This window comes from Electrophorus electricus, chromosome 9 (genome assembly GCF_013358815.1).
Source record: "Electrophorus electricus isolate fEleEle1 chromosome 9, fEleEle1.pri, whole genome shotgun sequence".
NCBI lineage: Eukaryota > Metazoa > Chordata > Actinopteri > Gymnotiformes > Gymnotidae > Electrophorus > Electrophorus electricus.
This window is the reverse complement of record NC_049543.1, coordinates 20,147,406-20,161,392: the sequence shown is the minus strand read 5'-3', so window position 1 is coordinate 20,161,392 and position 13,987 is coordinate 20,147,406.

Here is a 13,987-nt window from a genome sequence, read left to right as displayed (position 1 = left end):
TTATTTCCAGGCCGACGCTCGGATCCACCAAAACCGCTTCCCTTCCTTGTTAGAGCAGATTAACGAGTTGCCCTTTTGCGACTAACATCACCCATATTTCTAATCCCCTCGCCACGATGGAATCTTCATTAGGAAGGCCAACTCTGACCTTCGCGTGTCTTTATGAGAATGTATAACGCACTAAAGTAAACATTTATCCATATGACTCCTCAAACCATCGCGATCATTCGGTATCTTAAAACGCTCCTTAGCGCTTCTTCCATCACTCACCGTTCCGGACGGTCAACGCAGAAGCCGCCTGGAAAGGTGCACACGCTAAATGTCACGACGAGAAGGATGCGGTCGGCCTGGCGTTTTCACGCTGCACCGACGGTCGTGTAAAACAAGCCCGGTGAGCAAGTGGGGAACGCTGGGCCATACCGATCTCGGCAAAGACGCAAAAAGTTCCTCAAGATGACAAAATAACTTTAAAAAGCGAACAAATGATAATAATAGTAAAGCAACATTGCTTGCTCGTTGTGTTCATGAAAATGGAAATTAAAAAGTGAAAAAAAAACAACATAATTTTATCTCCAATATGTTTGAGGTATGAAGTGACTAGATGAACTGTAGGGAGCAGTTAATAAACTGAGTGTAAAACGTGCTCGTAATATTCTGCAGCACTAATCCTAAATTCTGAATAACTAATTAAAAGAGGCTTCACAGGTTAAAAAAAAATGCAATAGAACAAACTTGCGTCGTTTCCTACATTCAGGAGGTTCAAAGGTTGCCTTTGAATAGCCAAAAAAGATTGCTGGAATCACGTCTTATTTTTTACCAAGTCAGCTAGCGGTTGGCAGGCTGCATTTGGCCATCTTCTCTACGGTGCAGAGTGCGCCATTTAACAGAGCACATGAGGTGAATTCCTGCAGCTATTACTGCGAGATACTCCCTAATACAGTGATAGTCGTGCATGAAGGGGTGTGTTAACATGTTAACGTGGTTCTCAATGAGGGAAGTTGGTGGCTCCATCAATCAGAAAATGCGCGTATCACCGAATGCAGATGAGCACAGTAGCGCAGTGCGTCCGACAAGCGAAGAAACTCTTTTAAATCTTCATTTTTGGTTAGTCTCCGATAGTCTGGAGCGTCATCACAGAGGTGCGTGGAATATTATGTATTACATGTTCACAGTCTTTTAGCAGATGCTTCAGATGCTTCTGTCCATAACAAGTTCCAAAAAAGTATGTAGGTTTAGTACCAGTATTCAGTGTTATATTGCACTGACACAGAACTATTTAGATGTCCTGCAAGGTCTAACTCAAGATCTGTTAATCATCGGGAAATAAAGCAAGAGCATACTGATGCATTTTCAGCATTTAGCACACACTCTTATCTCGAGCATCTTACATATTGTTTTGTGTGAACACAGGTGTGCTCCTGTCCCTTTAACCCATGACCTTGACATTACAATACCATGCACCACCTTCTCTACCAGATGAGCTAAGTCAATACAGTTATACAAATCAGTCAATCAATCAATCAATCAATCAATCAATCAATTATCCATCCATCCATCCATCCAATATTACACTTTGTAACTGATTTGGCACATTTCAGTTCCCCAGAATTGTCCTGCTCCTCATCATATTATATTTGTTTATTTTCTTTTTCTGCATATCCAGAAGCATATGTTTGTGTTCTTTATATGGGATCCACCTGATCACATACAAATGTAAAGAACACAAAATCCTCTTCTTTGATCACTGAGTGTACATGTGCATTGATTTTTAAATATTTATTTAAGCGCTATTGCCAGTCCATGGCTTGGTAAATAGCTTAGTGTCATGAAGGGAATAAAGGCACTCCACTTTAGTGCTTTTTATATAAATATCTTCCTGAGAGCTCTACTGTGTTCATAACCTTAGAATAATGACATTTCAAATAACATTGGCGGCCCAGCGCTGAAATAACCACCTTCTAAGAATCAAAGAATATGGCAAAAACGAAAAGCATGATGCCAGAACAGGACATAATCTATTTCCATCTCAAAGAAGATGCTTTCTTCCCTTTCTACCCTAATGTAAAGGCAAACTACATTACATACTTAAGTGCCAGTATTTATAGCAAAACCTCACTCAGAAAATAATCATGGAATTAAAGATAATTGTTATTGGACATAAAATAAGTTATTTTCATAATGCCATCTGGCTCACTGTAATTGTTGTTCATCATTAAGCAAACGAAGACTTTGGAGATGAGTTCTCCCTTTAAAATCACTATTAATGATATAATCATCACGAGGTCTTTTAGTGTGATCAGTCTGCTGTGAACATGCACTATATATTTTGACCACTACAAAGCAATAGGCAGAACTAATGGGGTCACCTTAATGACATTTTAGTACCTGCCTAATTTACCATGGTCCACATGTATCTGTTGGTAACTACCTTTTTACTCCAGAGAATTGTATCTCTCCTAGACTAATCTAAATGTAGGGTAGAATGACATACTTTATAGCTTGCTACCGACTGTTTCCACATTAAGTGCTGTGGACATTTCAGTTATGAAAGGAATTTTTACCAGATACTGCAGGCACATTGAACCTGAGGTCAGTGATTGTATGTAAGTCATAATTGTTACCAAGCTATGTTCTGTATTGTGTCGTCAATGCACATAATGTTTAATTAGCCAAAGGGTAAACATAATTAGATTTGTCTTTATTGTAATAATGCTAATGCAATTACTTAGCAGTTGCACGTAAAGCTTCTGTAGAAGCAGAATGATGTCACCTAAAAGACCCACTATGAGTTCCAGTCACATTTAAGTTACTAGAATGAAACTGGACATGAAGAAAAAAAACAATGACAATATCCTAACTTGCATGTAGTACCATTATATACGTTACTTAAATACAGTCACTGTGTATATTGTTATACATAATATATTATTATGGTTATCATGTATGTATGTGTGTATGTGTATATAAAAATAAATATATATATATATATATATATATATATATATATATATATATATATATATATATATATATATATATATATATATATATATATATATATATATATATACACACACACACACACACACACACACACACACACACACACACACACACACACACACACACACACACACACACTGTTGTCTCCAAAAAATAAAAAAAATAAAAAATGTACATTTGGTCCTGTTCATTTTTATGTGTTTAATTATAGCCTGAGATTTTATGCTAATAATACATTTTTCATTTGATAATACATATGTATGTTATGGAAGGACAAGAGAATATATTGTAGAAGAGGACAGAGAAAGTCTGAATGCAGAATGTACAGCATAGCACAACATCAATGCAGTGCATTCTCAATGCTCCGGTTCTGTCACAGGGGGACTTGGCTGTGTGTGTGTGTGTGTGTGTGTGTGTGTGTGTGTGTGTATGGGAGGGACGGTGTACCCTTGGGTAAAGATGTTGTGAAATATTTATCAAGCACAACCTGGCTGTGTGGTGTTCCATCTGCAACAATGGAACCGATGAAGATGTGATGTCCTCTGGCCTGAAAGCGGAAGGCGGCCTGGCCCGAATAGGCATCACTATGTGGCAGGCGGCATTCTAGCACTTGCGCTCGCGCAACCCAGAGCTGGCTGTATCTGAACCGACAGCCCTGGCTTGCGCCGGGCCTGTCGGCGTAAAGCGCATCATCGAGCGCTGCGTCTGCCGCACCACGCCAGCGGTTCCTCTGATGCCTTACCATCTCCTTCCCCATAGACAAATATAGCTGTTTGCGCTCTGTCTCCAGAAACAACAGCACACTGGCAGCAAACTCAGGAGGGAATAGAAAAAATTAATAAAATAGGAAGATGGGGGAAAGAACAGCAATGTTAAAAATAACAGGTTGTATACGCACTGTGATGAACTCTCCTGAGGAAAACATGAACTGCATGTCAAATTCTCATGAATGCATGATGTGAAAAGGGGTAGAAATGTTATGTCAGGTGTCTGCACAATCAACCTCAAGGTCGGGTTAATTGCTGGATGGTCCTTTCTGGGGTAACTGGCCTAACCAGACTTGTTATTTTGAGCCTGAATTTTTGTTTTCAAGTATGATTCATCGCTGATATTCTTCTGAAGATCGGCTGTCTGTAGTAGCTGCATTTGCTGATCAAACAGGTTTTTAATGAAAATTATGGTAGAAAACTCAACTGCCTGTGAACCCTTAGAGAAATACACTGATCACCCTTATGTACAGAAATAATTAAATTGTTTATGATCTCACACTCCAGATGTAATGAGCTCAATCATATTTGTTCGTTGAACACATACTGCATCGCTGTGGTATGAACGTTTTTGATGTTTTGCTCGTATCATTGGCCACCGTAATGATCAGCTATTGCAATGGCTGTAGCCTTAGGGCAAAAAAGCTGGTGTTGATTCATCTCTCATTTTTCCTTTTTTTAAAACCAGTTCTTTCTGCACAGGGTCAGCGGCACTCTGCCCGATCTTTTTCCCTAGAGCAAGTTTCTAGAGATCCAGGCTGGCACACAGAGCTGGTGGTCGACTCCGACCTATTTACATAGCTCAACATCGGGTCAGTGGCGTTGAACGGTTGGCTGTCCATCGCCATATCATCACTTCCCTACATCTCCTTCGTTTCGAGAGCCAGACAAGCAGAATGTGAGGAAGAAAAGCTTTTCTTTTTTTTTCCAGGCCAGCCTGAGAGCGGGTTAAGTGTAAGTGTGGAGCTGCAGGGGTTAAAGGGCAGATGCTGGGCACGCTGGTATCAGGCCAGGTTGGCACCCACACTGGCATCAAATCTGCTGTCCAAGTCTCGGCCAGGCTCTAGCTCCTGGTGTAGTGCCAGTGCAAGCTACACGTTCTCTGTATAATGTGAGCTAACTTGTTACTGTACTTGATTTTTATGGTAATAACTTGTCCATAACCCAGTTAACCAAGAGTTGATTGGTTGAAACACAAACCACATTTTTTTTTACACCATCAGTAATAGTTAACTGAATTGCGTATTGCTGCTGAGCTGTAATGTTCGCTAGACTTCATATTTTGGACTTTTTTGGGGGGACTATCCATAGATAAAATGCTATCAGCTCGCAATTTTTGAAATGTTAATGCGCTACATCTAAAAGCAAAGACAACTAAAATGCCTTTATGACAAATCATCCAGAGACATAAAATCAGACATGCACTTAATTAACTTCTCAAAGTAAAGTTTCTGTACCATGTTGCCAGAAGTGGCAGGATTGTTACTTACACTTTGATTAATTATACTTCATAACTATTCTGCTAGCTATAAACTCTGCAGATAGACATAAATCAGTGGCTAACGGAAACGTTTCATCAACATTTACCAGCTTTATTGCTCCCCCCAGTTATTTGACCTTTTATTGTCTGTAAATCTGCACATTATTTAGCACTCAGGCAATATGTACTCCAAGAAGTCACAATGTGCAATAAATTCCAATGAATAGCACAGTGTCATAGTCATTACAAAATCCTGTACTGCCATTATGGTTCTGTTTGACAAACATGTTACGCATGTGAAATGTGCTTGTCACTTTTAGCATGCCGTAGTTATTCATTCAGAATGGCCTGACACGCCTTTCTTCCCTGTGGTTTCCCCTGGCCTACTTTTAGCAAACACCACGCAAGCATACACCCACCAACACACACACACACACACACACACACACACATACACACACAGAGAGAAAGTACTGTTGGGGTTCTTCCTAGAGTTGTAGGCTATTTCCACAGTAAAGGCAAAAAAAAAAAGCTCACTGTATATGCAGGAGGTTCGATGCAATTGGGATCTGGGCAGGACAACACAGCTTGGCGAGTACTTACCAGGGGGGGGGGGGGGAGTGAGTTCGCAGCAAGGACACCCATCGCCCCTTTCCTGCATACCTCTGGGACTTTGATATTAAACATGAATTATGGCAGATGATTATCCCCATCACCTTGCCTTAAGCAATGATGTTCCATTTTTACAGAGCCATCAGAAACCTGCTGTGTCAGAGATTAGCATGATTTCAGGTTACTGTCAAGCACAAGAGAGTTTGGGAGCCAGATTTATGCTTGGTTTGAGAGAGACGCGTGGACACAGGGTTGGCAGGCTTAAACATGCGATTGTTCAGCTAATGTCAAGCATGAGAATTTAATGTCCTGGTAATGGTTCACGCTATTATTTACAGTTGTGTTTCCCAAGGCCAGGTCAGTTTGACTGATGTGTAGTCCGACATTGTGACACGTCTTCTTTTAGAAAGAATAGGAGAAAGGCAGCTGTTTACTCTTCTGAGCTTAGACTGCTTGCCAACTGCTGATTTGTTGTTGTTGTTGTTGTTGTTGTTGTTGTTGTTGTTATTGTTGGGATTTTAAAGAAAGGGAATAAAACACAAAAATACCACACCAACAAGGTCTGCCCTCTGGGCAGTTTTGCAGACACTGTCCAATGCATGGAGCAGCATTGTCAGCCAAGCTGTCTATTTGTCAACACCATGACTGCGAGGTTTTAAAAGGACTTCAACATGGTTAATAAATGTAATTGTTTAAGTACCATTGCCATGGTTTTTGGCTCAGCTAGGATTGTGGGAAATTAATTTTTAGGAGGGTTTCCAAGGAAAATGTAAGCCTTTGGTATAACAGAGTCCTTAATTGTTAAGCTTTTGCCCATATCGTCATACCTTCTTTTCACTCCCTCCCAGTCCCACCAAGCCCCACCAATCCCCACCAAACCTCACCAAACCCCACCAAACCTCACCAAACCCCACCAATATCCACCAAACCCCACCATACCCCACCAATCTTCACCAAACCTCACCAAACCCCAACAAACCTCACCAAACCCCACCAATATCCACCAAACCCCACAAAACCCTTATGTGCACATGCAAGGTAAACATAAGTCACTCTCAGATTAAATATCAGCACTTTCCATAGGTCTGAGCGAGCCAAATGTACATTGCTCATACCAACATCCTGTAGCAGTTTCAGTTGGCAGCTCACATGAGATAAGAGAATCAGAGGAGCTACCTTCACTGGACCTTCCAGTCCATGAAACAAAGGAGTCCACCGACAGCCCCTTGATCTAATTATAGAAGTATTTCAGTTCAGTACATTGACCTCCTCATGAAGTAATTTAATCAATTAGTGCTATCGCCCTTTTTTTTTTTCCTTTTATCAAGATCTTTACTTGAGGTTTTGGAGTACCATTTTTGTGCAGAGATACTCCATGGTTAAAACTTTGTGACCCAATTGCTTAGGAAATTGCAGATACCTTCCAAAAATGTTTTCATCAGTCTGACTGCTGATTATGGTTCTTCATCATGATTAGGGAACCCAATCATGGAGTAATTTTGTCCAAAAGGCCCATTAGTTCATTGACTGGTTCCTCAGAGCAACACAACCAGTAGAGGGTGCTACACGCCAGCAGAGAGGATTATAGGTAGTGTGACTTAATGGATCTTTAGCAATGAGGGTGCTTTAAAGACAGCCCAGTACTGACTGCCCTGGACTGTGGAGATCAATGAAGTATTGAGTGTCATTACAAAAAAAAAAAAAAAAAAAAGAACAGTTGGTCATTAAGTGCCTCAAATTAAGAAAGCTGCTTTAGGATCAGCAATGTCTCATTCATACATTTGGAATAATTAAAACGTAAAGGCCAAACAAAGGTCCCAGGCCAGCACTCTATAAAAGCCAGAGACACATCAATAATAATACAGCATTTCCCAGTCCTGGCTTGCCGGTTTTAATGTTTTCCCATGCTTCCAGCACACCAAACATCAGTTAATTAAACAATCCTTTCATCTGTTTAAAATGGGTGTGTTATAAGAACACACACCCATTTAATACTACAAGGTGTTGTGCAGGAGTACTTCAGTTCCAGGATTAAGAAAATTTGCTCAGGTAGATATATTCTTGGGTTATAAGAGTGCAAGATACTGATTCTAATCAAAAAAGACACAAAGCCTACTCATATAAAGCAACATGCTTATATATATATATATATATATATATATATATATATATATATATATATATATATATATATATATGTGTGTGTGTGTGTGTGTAATTTTTATACACACACACACACACACACACACACACACACTTACACACACATCAGAAGCACTTTGCTTGCACAGCTGTTGAAGGATCTCTGTCTCTGGTGGAGGACCCGAGCTTGAAGGAAAAAGATAGCCCCAGGAAGGGTGAGTGGGGAGATATAAAAATTCCCCACTCGCTCTCCTCCTGCACACACACACACACACACACACACACACACACACACACACACTTGACTGACACCATCTTACTCCCTTGGTTTTTCTGCATGTCTCCTAACTAAGGTCTGTTGTCAGAATACTATATTTAACATAATATGGAATCTCACACTCTCTTGCACCTTTTCACATTTCTTCATGTCTGCTGCTAGAATAGAATACTTAACAAATATTGCATTCAGTTGAACAAATATTGTGAACAATTGTCCTCTTCTGAAAATAAATGCTCTAAATAATGTTTTCTATTTGTAATTTAAGATAAATGTTGTCAGTAGTTTATAAAATAAAACATAACAAAAATAAAACAGTATAGTTACTGTATACACTATATGCAACAAAGAGGAGAAATTGACAGTGTCTGGAAATATTTCACTTTTATCTTTACAATTTTTTTTAAATGCAAACATTTTATGCCCATCATTGTGTAATCTCAATGCACCATGGCCTTGTTACCCTTGGCTACCACCATCTATGATGTGTGATGACCCTTAAGCATTTTTGGGCCTTTATAGAAGCTGTCCCCCATCCATCTTTTCTCAAGATGCACAACACAATGGGACTTGTGCAATGTACATGTTTTCTAATGGCAATGTCTAATCATAATAGCCTTTTGTTTACCCCAAGTCATAGTGTTTCCTAATTGTGCACATAAAAGGTTTTCCTTTTCTGCCTACTATAAAACATAATTAACAAAAAGAAAGAAAAAACTCTCTCTACCCCCCCCCCCCCACACACACACACACATACACACACCTGCCTTTTAGAATATAACAGTTGTTTTGTCAGCAAAAACTTTGCTATACTGTTTCAAGTGTGGAAGGCAAGACAAACTTTGAATTCCAGTGAGTCATCTTTTCTTTGGCTGTTTGTTGGAATAACATTTACATAATTATCAGTAGGGTGTAGTATCAAATTTGGCAAACTTAACAGCCACAGAATTTTAACAGCATTTCCTAATCTAGCTCACCGGCTATGATTCAAATACTAGGCGGCATTAACCTCTTGAGTATCGCAGAAAACGTAACCTTTGCTTTCTGACCGTAGCCAACTCTGTCAATCACCAGAAAATACTTGTCCAGACACTGCAGTCTTCCGTGTCCTTAACGCAGTTCAAAGGTCATCTCTGACTCATTGTCCAACCTTGAGGACTTCGTTAGCAGGTCTTCACACATGACCCTGCAGCCTGTCACTAATGCGATTTACGAACATTAAACGTGCCCCCCACCGCACAAGCTTTATTGATTTATATACAGCACTTACAGCGGTGTCTCTATACAACCACCTCTTGATTGCTGCATTTAGGGGTTTCATATATACTAGAAAATGGATTCATGGCAGGAAATGGACCAAAAGCAGCAGTGCCCCTTTCTGGCGTATCCTCAAATCAAATCAGAACAGAGATACTTTCAAACATGGCACATATTCCCTTATATTCCTTTATATTACTTATGAAAGGCGAGAACATGCCTTGATATGCTGGGAACATATCCTTTTATTCAATTTGCCTGTTTTCCAGGCACATCAAGATTGCAAACAGCGGTGTCAGAATGGAAGAAGGCAGGCCCAGTACATGCAGTGCGGCTTTCTTATAAAGGGTGAATGTACAGCCTGGTCTGGCTGATGGAAATGGAACTGAATGGAATAAACATACTTACAGATTGGAAGTCCTCAAAGGCCGAGATGGCGACCAATGTAAGCAACAGTGACGTGCAGCATTTTCACATGGCACACGATGCACATCAGGCGATGTCAAATCTGAGTGTTGTCCACGCATACCTTACTATTTATATTGTATGGTGTGAATAAACAAACGATAAATACATTTGTAGATAAAATTGCCTTTTTATGCTTAATGCAACATAAACTACTTGATTACTCATGACTTTTAAGGCATGCTCTTTTGATTCCCACTGATTAAATAATGTCGGGCAGATTACGTGTGATTTATATGAGGTACTCTCTGTCCTCTCCATAGATTCTGACAGGGCTAAATGTAATTACACATGCGCGCACGCACACGCAGGCAGACACACACACACACACACACACACACACACACATAAAACCCCCATTTTTCAGCAAGGCTACGCTAATCCTGTAACCATCACTAGTCAAGGGAAAAAACGGAGCAAAAATTCCAGATAATTGATAGAACGTCATTAAAATGTCGTGAAATGTAATACTTCAAATTTCTCGTCCATTTCGCGCACCCTTTATAATGACTCACAGCCACCAACAATCAAACTGATCTCAGTTGGCATTTTAATCTTGATAGGAAAATGAAGCCAGAGCAGGTCTTCATTGTTAGCACATAATGAAAATCTCTGTAAATTCCCTTGGTAGGACAAAATGAACACAAGCAAAGAGATAAGACAATTATGGCCCATTGATGAGCCTGGATTGCACAGGTAGCCAGTTTTTGACAGAACATTCAATTAGATGGTGTCAAAAGGTATGGAAATTGCATCAAAGATATGCTTTCAACCACCAAGGACCATTTTCCAAGAATGAATTTTCTAAGCGCATTAGAACAAAATTTATAGCTTTCAAATTTAAACATTACCATATATTATTTATTGTTTATTAACAACATTTGGCATTACAAAACAAGAGAAAAAAATATCTCTGACATTGCAAAGCAATAAAAATAGTTTACCCTCATTAAATATTAAATATTCTAAGTGACAGGTTTACCTATACTGAGCTGTTTAAACTGAAATATGCACTATTGTTCATTACTATTTTATTTGTGTTTTGGCAGTCCAGATCACCCATAGCCTCTAACTAGCTGCTCTTCTCCCAGTTATTCAAAGATTATTATTATTATTATTATTATTTGTGCCTTCTTCTTTTCTTAGTTATCAACAAACAGAAGAACAGCCATTTAACGTCAATGACAACATGCCATGAATCTTGGTCTTTCTCATGCTGTGGCTTAGAATGCCATGGTAAAGGTAGCAGTCTTGCTTTTGCTAGCACACTAGTTTGCGCTTCAAATGTGTAAAGTGGCATGTAGGATGTGTATGAAAAAAAACTCTGAAATATTCTTCTTCTGTAGTGTCAATTTTATCACATGCACTTTACTGGGTGGGACAGCCTTCGCATGGATCTGCCACTTATTGTTCCTGATTTGCCTTCTCACTGAGCGAGCAGCGTTATCGCTTTTGCGGCGGCCGATGTTTGCAGGCTTCTGAGAGCGGGAGAGGGCCTATCAGAGGAGGCCGTTGCCGAGATAGGTGTACGAAGGGCTGTGCGCTCGGCTCCGCCCTTCTATAGAGTGCATGACCCAGATGCGTTCCTCCGCCCGCGTCTCACTGAGCCCTTGCAGGAGCAGGAGCTCCTGCTCGTCCGCTGCACTCAAGGAGGGAGGGTCTTTTTTTGTGACCCAGTTATCAGCGGCACCACTCTCGGACCCCCCCAACCTCGGCCCCGTTCCTTGTCACGGGCTGCAGCTCTCCAGGCCAGCTACACCGGCAACCCGATCAATCAAACCCACTCGCCGCACCACAGCAGGAAGTAGAACACCTTGCATCCAAGCTGGGACCCTCTCCCCCCGACATGGTAGTAACTGCACCGGGAGCAGAACGGTGTCTGCCCGGATGGCGCGTGAAACAGCACCCCTCGCATTTTAGGACTTTGGGAGTCCTCGGCCAATCCCAACCATGCCATTTGTTGCTCTCGCTCTCTCCCTCGCCTCTGGCTTTCCTCAACATTAAAATCCCTCCCTTGGGGTGATGATAGATGGCTAGCTAACGTTCTATCCCTGTCTGTCAGCGAGGAGGCAGAGTAGCTGGAATCGAACCCCGCCAATAGCCACGGGAGATCCAGAGCCCCGGCCCGTTCAGCAAATCACCGATGCCCTACGTGACCTGCACCGGAACGGAGGGAATCCCACGGCTCACCGTGCTTCCTGATTCCTTCAAATATGAGCATGACGTGCAGAGTAGGGAACTCTTAAAAGCGGAGGCGGAGGCAACCAGCTATGGCAGACAAGTGGGGTGTGGTAATTATTTTCTTACTTTGAAAAAAGCAAAAAAAAAAAAAAAGCAAATGAATTACGGCAGGAAATTAGGAGCAGTTGCTGCTCAATACTGCATGACGTCTCCATTAAAAATGATACGAGGAGTTCTTAAATTACAGAGAATGAGAAAAACGAGAGGAGAATCATAAAAGGGCATTGGCTGCCGGGTGGGGGAGAGGGGTAAATGATATTATCCAGTGCAGGCAGCTATTTGGGGGCAGGGGGGAGCTGTTACAGACCCTAATAGCCGTGGGGTAAAGGCCATCCACACAGGCTAATCTTACATTGTAGGCCTCAGGGAAACACATTTCCAAGTCAGTAGGACATGCAGTTTGCATTGGAATTTCATTACATGAACATGAATGTTCGGTGAAGTTCAGGTATTGACACATTTAATAGCTTCTCTGAACTGGACTGAGAGATAAATAGACCAAAACAGCTAAACAGCTGATTGCTCTCCATCCCTCACACTCTGTCAGCTAATATGTGGGGAATGTTTTCAATGAATCATGTTTGTTATTTTCAGTAAACCCTGTATATTATCATCACGCTGTTAATGCGATCGTGTTTGTGTCACGGTGCACCAGGCACCACGCCCAAGGGACACGCCCAGTCCAGTCTCTTTTCTTAATAGCATAACATGAACGTAGATGTGTAATGATAGGTAGACGGAGTATTATTAAATTATAGGGTGGTATGATCATCAAATACATTGTTTACAGATCAGGCCTTACGGTGGGCAGGACAACGTTGCTGGATGGGAATCCTGCCTTCCCTCAGGAGCCACGTGTTGGTCGACCTTTAATAGCGATGCGGTCAAATTGTTGTGATTGACAGTTTGAATTATGTTGTTTCAGCGATAGTTAGAAAAAGAAATCACACACAGATCAACCCATGGACAGACCGGCGACTGCAAATATTGCTCGGCAACTGACTGTTTAATAATCAAAGACTTTTCATCACGAGAAACAGAATGCAGCATCTACTTGCACAGAATATTCCAGCCGATCCCGTGTGTCATCCGGAGGGTCATTACAGAGCGGATTCAGCTTCCCCAAGCCCCTCCTCCGCGCCAGCAAACAATCATAAACAAACAAGTCACGCCTTCTTCCCATCCTGAAGAGGGTGTTTATTTCTATATATTGACAAGTCCTCCAACCTTAGACACTCTATGAAGCACCTGCTGTACTGTACATATGAGGCCAATAACATGTCAGCACCTTTAAATTAATTAGAACATATACATGAACATATATATGAATATGATATGACCAGATCCTTTTTTTTGTTTTGTTATAGCCATATGACAATTTACCCTTTCCATCCAATTCAATATCAATATATTTTGAAATATACATGAAGACTTGACAGCTAGACTATAGTAATCAGGGCCAGAGGGAATAAATGTTCGAGACAAATCCAGAGGGAAACCTCACCATCTAAAACGCATTCATTCAATTAAACCCCTTTTTTATTTAATAAAGAAACTCTTTTAAGAGAGCGTCGCACCATGTGATGGTTTCGACCGCCAATTAAACACCACATTTATCCCCCAGAGCCTCAGCGGTGGGTTAAGTGTAGTGTGCCGTGTCGTGTATTTATTTTCAGCCCCCCTGCTGCTTTCTCCGATCGTTCTGGCTTGTTTGGGCGCGTACCGAAAGACACCGCAGGCCTC